The sequence below is a fragment of the Octopus bimaculoides genome, chromosome 14, assembly GCF_001194135.2.
Source record: "Octopus bimaculoides isolate UCB-OBI-ISO-001 chromosome 14, ASM119413v2, whole genome shotgun sequence".
In the NCBI taxonomy this organism is placed as follows: Eukaryota; Metazoa; Mollusca; class Cephalopoda; order Octopoda; family Octopodidae; genus Octopus; species Octopus bimaculoides.
In genome coordinates this window covers 30,362,314-30,369,686 of record NC_068994.1, presented here as the reverse complement: position 1 = coordinate 30,369,686, position 7,373 = coordinate 30,362,314, and positions in this window count along the sequence as shown.

Below are 7,373 nucleotides of genomic sequence, written 5' to 3'. Positions count from 1 at the left end.
CAAAAAGATTTATCCATTATTCATTGCATAATTCACCAGGAGAATTTGTGCACCAAGTCACTCAAATTTGAACATGTCATGTCCAAGGTTGTTTCGAGTATAAATTTTATAAAATCTCGAGCTTTGAACTACCACCAGTTTAAAAAATTTCTTGAGGATATCGAGGCAGAGTTTGGAGATTTGGTTCTCTATTGTGAGATGGAATGGTTGAACAAAGGAAAAATGTTGAAATGATTTTATGATCTGAGGAGTGAAATGTTTACATTCATAGAAATGAAAGGAAAGTCTATGCCTGAATTGAGTGATGATGGCTGGATATGTGGTCTTGCTTTTCTTGCTGACTTTGTTTCATATCTTAATGACCTTAATTTGAAATTGCAAGGAGAAGGCCAATTCATTCATCAGTCGTACAGTCATATCAAAAGATTTCAAAATAAAATGCAGCTATGAGAACGACAGCTCAGGAATTGTAATACATTCCATTTACCAACATTGGCAATTCATGTCAAAATCGATTGTACTTATTATGCAGATGAGGTAAAATTGATCAACAAAAAATTCAATAATAAATTTTAAAATTTCAGATCACAAGAAACAAATTTACATATATTTTCTTCACCTTTTGATATCAATATTAACCAGGGTCCCAAGGAATTACAGATAGAATTAATTGAATTCCAAGGGAATGAAGATTTAAAACGGGAAATGAGAGGTCATTCACTAATAGAGTTTTATAAAAGCCTACCAAGAGAAAATTTCCCCTTGATCGTGGATTTTTCTAGAAAGAAAATGTCACTCTTTGGGAACACATATAAATATAAACAGCTATTCTCAAAAATGAAATCTACTAAATCCAAAGCAAGATCAAGAATAACTGATAATCATCTTGAAAATAACTTGAGAGTAGCCACCTCTAGCATTTCTTCAAACATCGAGATGTTGGTGAAGAAACATCAACTCCAAATATCCCATTAGAATAATGTTTCATGGCTATTTTCTCCCTCTGAGAATGAATAAATTATTTTACTGATTCAATTACATTTGTTTTATATTAATAAATTGTTTTGTTCTTACCCGAATTTTAATATCCTTTTTATATTATAAAGCAAATACTTGTGTAAGCACTTGTATACATATTTTGTAAGTCTATAATTAGGGCTCTGGCCCGCGACTTTGGTGAGAAAACTTAACCAGGCCCGCACATGGAAAAAGGTTGCCCATGCCTGATTTAAACCTTTATAATTACGTAGGTGTGTTTAGTGTGTATGGTACAAATTTGGCAGAGTTTATTGTTACCTTTGTAAGATTGTGCATGTGACAATATTTTCCAATTAATGGTAAATGGATTATTTGTACCATTGAATCCTACATTTTAACATTCAAGAGACTAATTTTGATTCAAAACTCCGAATTAGTCTATTGATGCAAGCACAAAATCTTCAAAACACTAAAACATTTCAAACCAATATTTTTTTTTATTCTTTTACTTGTTTCAGTCATTTGACTGCAGCCATGCTGGAGCATCGCCTTAAAGGGTTTTAGTCGGAGAAATCGACCACAGGACTTTGTAAGCCTAGTACTTATTCTATCAGACACTTTTTGAACAGCTAAGTTACGGGGACATAAACACACCAGCATCGGTTGTCAAGCGATGAGGGGTGACAAAATACAGACACTCACCCACACACACACATATATGTATTTATATGTGTGTGTGTGTATGTTTGTATGTATACGACGGGCTTCTTTCAGTTTCCATCTACCAAATCCACTCACAGGCTTCGGTCAGCCCGAGGCTATAGAATAAAACACTTGAGTGAGGTGCCACGCAGTGAGACTGAACCCGGTGCTATGTGGTCGGGTGGCAAGCTTCTTACCACACACCCACGCCTGCGCCTATGGATAGATTTTTTTTTACACATCTTTATGCGCACTTTTTGCATATTTTAATCCAAATAATATATTATAAAATACCCATGCTTGAACCCGAATAGAAGAAATGCTTATTTAAAAAAAGTAGCCTCCAATCTTCACCTCCCTAAAAACAAATACTAAAATTTCTAAACAGCAACCAATTTCCAGAGCAATGATCCTCTACAGACAAATATGCTGACCAACAACATTTATACCTACCTACATCCTCTTATGGACATTAAAATACTAGATTAACACATTTTTCATACTAATAACGCTGATACATTTAAGTGATCACCAACCTGTTCAATACTAACAGGTGAAAAGCCTTAAACAATACCAGCCTGCCAACAAACTAAGGTTTACCACCTGCTGGCATTCTTTTGTGAACCCTTAAAACTTAAAAGCTGACATGTCTAGTGAAACACACTTAATTACAAAGGTTTCAATGTTGGACTGATTCTTTTTCCAAACAAAAAAAAATCGGATGATGAAACCAGGTCGCTTCAATAAGTAATCGGGACTTTCAGCTAGAGTAAATAAATAGATAATATTCTAAAGTATTATACTGTAGCGAGATGAAAATCAAAACCGCGTTAGCTATGTAACGAGAGATAGGCCACAGTATATCAGGTGATATCAGCTTGTCAGCCAGTGGTATTTCAACTGCAATCATTCGATCGTGCGATTCCGAGTGGAATTTGCTATGACTTCCCGCCACAACATGGCTATAAATATAGAAGCACGAGACAATCAGCGCAAAGGTTTCATGGGTTCTTGAGAGGACAGGATTCTTGGTCGCTACTTGACCTCAGGTTTAAAAGAATCGTTTATGCACGATGAACACAGAATTACCCGCCTCTCGCCACACGAATATGTAACTAGCCAATTCTCAGAAAAAAACGCAACATATAATCATGATTCTCTGCGGGTAATTAATGATGCAGCCTCCGGCAAGTAACTTTTCTAATCAATGCAATATTCATGTATAAATAAATGGTCTCATCAAAAGCCCAAAATGGATTTGGTTGTATATGGAAAGCAACTCACAACCTCAGAACGAAATCTCTATTTTTCCAAAAGGACTATAATCCATTTGTCACTGATTCATTTAACACATTTTTATAAAAACAAAGACTTGAGATAAACGAGAATAGATGTTTCATTTATCTTTTATCGTTTAGTTGTTTCAGGCATTGGACTGAGGTCATGCTGAAGTACCGCCTTGAAGGATTTAGTCGAATATATCGACCCCAGGACTTATTCTTTAAAGTCTGGTATTTATTCTAACGATCTCATTTGCCGAACCGCTAATGTTACAGAAACATAAGCAAGCCAACATCTGTTGTCAAGCGATATGGTCTCAACTTTCATCTAAACAATCAGAATTAATACATACTAGTGGAAAAACCGCCCTCCGGGCGATTTTCTACTGATCGCTAATTGATATTTACACATTTGATTCCCGATTTGTATGTTTCTGATAAATATCGCAATTTTCCATTGTATCCATTATTCGCTCAGTAAATATTTCTCTCGTTATTTTATCGCAGTAAGGCGGCGAGCTGGCAGAAACGTTAGCACGCCGGGCGAAATGCTTAGCGGTATTTCGTCTGCCGCTACGTTTACGTTCTGAGTTCAAATTCCGCCGAGGTCGACTTCGCCTTTCATCCTTTCGGGGTCGATAAATTAAGTACCAGTTACGCACTGGGGTCGATGTAATCGACTTAATCCCGTTGTCTGTCCTTGTTTGACCCCTCTATGTTTAGCCCCTTGTGGGCAATTAAAAAAATAAGAAACGTTAGCACGCCAGGCTAAATGCTTAGCGGTATTCCGTCTGTCTTTACGTTCTGGGTTAAAATTCCGCCGAGGTCGACTTCGCCTTTCATCCTTTCGGGGTCGATAAATTAAGTACCAGTTACGCACTGGGGTCGATGTAATCGACTTAATCCCGTTGTCTGTCCTTGTTTGACCCCTCTATGTTTAGCCCCTTGTGGGCAATTAAAAAAATAAGAAACGTTAGCACGCCAGGCTAAATGCTTAGCGGTATTCCGTCTGTCTTTACGTTCTGGGTTAAAATTCCGCCGAGGTCGACTTTGCCTTTCATCCTTTCGGGGTTGATAAATTAAGTACCAGTTGCATACTGGGGTCGATCTGATCGACTGGTCCCCTCCCCAAAAATTTCGAGCCTTGTGCCTAAAGTAGAAAAGATTATTTTATCGCAATCTTAATATTTCACTTTTAAAATAACTCAAAAGTTATCCATCTTTACCTATGTTGTATGCTAGAAACTATAGGGGTCATATAGGTATATTCTGAGTCCTACAATATAATAAACAGCCATACCAAGAACTTGACCACTGGTTTTTGTTTTTCAAAATATGCTGGTATCTCTAGAAAATCTCATTTTATTAACAAATATTCATTTAACAAATTCCAGAAGGGCGGTTTTCTATCAGTCACTGAATAATATTTACACAATTAGTTCCCAATTTGTGTGATTTTTCTTATGTATATTATTCTCAAATTTTGGCGCAAAGCCAGAAATTTCGGGGGAGGGGTAACTCGATTACATCGACTCCAGTGTTTGGTACTTATTTTATCGACCCCGAAAGGATGAAGAACAAAGTCGACCTCGGCGGAATTTGAAGTCAGAACGTAAAAATGGATGAAATATCGCTTAGCATTTTGCCCAGCATGTTAATGATTCTGCCAGCTTGCCGCCCTGCATATTTTAATATCAATAACCTTCATAAACACACAATTACAGATGTGCAGAGATCGGAAATGATTTCTTTTTATACCAGTTCATCATATGAACTACGATAGCACGAACAGTGATCTTAGCAAAGGAATTAACTATCGGAAATATACTACAGATTCCATATTAGTGTAAGGAGTGCTAAATTGCAGTGTTAAAAAAAACGTTATCTCGCAGTGAATTAAAATTAGTCTTTTTTAATTTTTTTTTTTTTAGTCTTCAATAATAAAAGAATTTAAAAACCACATTTTGATTAAAATATATCAAAATTGAAATTTGTGGGAATTTTCTGAACAGGATAAATTTTAATCGCTTTCATTTAGTAAAACTTAGATACTCAAGACTAATTGATAAGCAGCTTTCTTTACCATGGTATAGATACACTGCGTTGTATATTACGTAATAATTCTTATACGTACGTGTATTAGAGTGCGTGTTAGTGTGTGTGAATGTATATGCACGCACACACTAAAACTTCAGAGTGTTTTGTTTGGTTGGGTTTTTTAATAATATTTATTTTTTAAATATATTTTTGTTCCTGTTCAAACTTGAATATTTCAACGCAAAAAGTACGATATGAATGGGATTATCTCATAAAGTAGAACATTAAAATAGCGTTTAAAAATCTGTATAAAGAAACACAACTAACAATGAGCCGCTGAGTACGTTGTTAGAATATGTGTAGGATTTTCAGAGAACAATCTAGAGTACATTACAATTAATTTCTTGTCCATGGAGTCTTCAAGAAAACAAAAACACCTGCTGTCGATTTTTTCAGAAGGTTGTACTTATCTCATGGAAGCTAATCTTCCTAGTTGCCATGGTAGCACATCATGGTCGTGTTTTGTGATCGGAAAGGGACAAAGTAGAACTAGCATTATAATTCAACCCGGCCTTGACGAACGATCGAGGAAGCCGCTGTGGTCGCTCGACCTACTAGAAATAGCAACTATATCGCCCTCGAATCATATTCCTATTATTTTAAAAAACAAGGCACATTGGATCGTGTGATCTTGAGTTCCCTGCACACAGGGAAATAGTGGTGGCCATGGCTGGGATACTTTTGATCGTGGATTCATTCATTCAGGGCTGATCTTGAGATGACAATAACACCCGATCTTTGGTTGCTTTTTAGCAGAGTTTGCTCTATTTTGAGCCCTCGTACAAGATCCTCAGTTCTTCCTGGCAGAGTATCATTCTCAGTAGTCTGCAATAGCAAAGTGGAATTGGGGAGGCATGGCGGCGGTGTGTTACGAGCGACGCTAGTGGTACTTTTGGGTCTGCTATATAAGCCTGTATAGGGGGATAAAGGCAAGGGGCAGCAAATTCAAGAGCTGCCCTGGGTGCCACACACTCTATCTACAGCCTGGCAAAGTCCTGGTTGTCATTTCTACTCTTTTGATTATCTTATAAAAACCAAATTTACACCTACGAAGGAAGACTTAACAAGTGAAGGTTTTATAAAACAATCAAAATGCAATATTTAAGGTTGCCACAGTATCTATCAGCTTGCCATTATATGTCAACGGTACATGTTGTGACAGTGTCGATGTGCCTTTTCCTTAAGCAAGACATTTAACTCTCCCTTCTAACCACTTTCAAGCCTAGCTGAGGGAAAAAAATAGGTTGCTAAAGTAAAATTTTCTTGCTTTAAACTTCTTTTAGGCCTGATGATGATGATGATGATGATGATGATGATGATGATGATGACGGCGGCGGTGGCGAGGAGGAGGGGGATAGAGGTAGTGGTGGTGATGGGATGGTGGTGTTGATGGTGAGAGTGATAATAAAGGTGACAGTGGTGGCGGCAGTGATGATGGTGATGGTGATGATACACCATCAGCTAACAAAAGGTTTCTAACTTTGGTACAAAACTAGAAATTTGGGAGAGGAGGAGGAATGAGTGTTGTTGTTTAGCTCTATGTTATTCTTAATAAGCAAATTTAGGATCTATGCCATTCCAGCAATGACCACCCTCACTTTTACCTATATGCAAGCAATCCAGGATCAAATTCTCATGAGTGTTTTTCTAAGACAATAGTGTGATTTGATATAGAGGTGATTACTATTTCTAGCACATTAAGCAACCACACATAACTTGCTTTACTGGCTGAGGAACAAAGAATTTACTCAACAAACTCATTCATCTCATATTAATTACACTTTTCAACCAAATTACCATTAGTATCAGTGGTGGCAGTCATGGGGCTGGATTGGCAGAATTGCTAGTGTTGAACATAATGAGTTGCTATCTTTTATCTTCTGCTTGCTTCAGTCACAGGACTGTGGCCATGCTGGGGCACTACCTTAAAGGGCTTAGCTGAACAAATTGCTACCAGTACTTATTTTTTAAAAGTCTGGGATCTTTTTTAAAACGGGGGCCACATTTTTCATTAACGAAACACTTTGAAAATTGGAACACTGGTAGAATGTGTCATATAAAACATCTTTTTCTCTTAGTCTTCTTTAAAAAAAAAGAAATCCATAAATTATTCCATGTTAAAGTTGTCGTATTTCTGTAATTTCAACCAATCACTGACGTCCATTCAGCCGATATACATTAAGTGCCGACTACATAAACAAACGATTCTGAAACAATTAACCCTAACCCGAACCCTAACTCTAACCCTAACCCTAACCCTACGGTTAGGGTTAGGGTTAGGGTTAGGGTTAAAGCAAATTTAAAATGAAAAAAGCA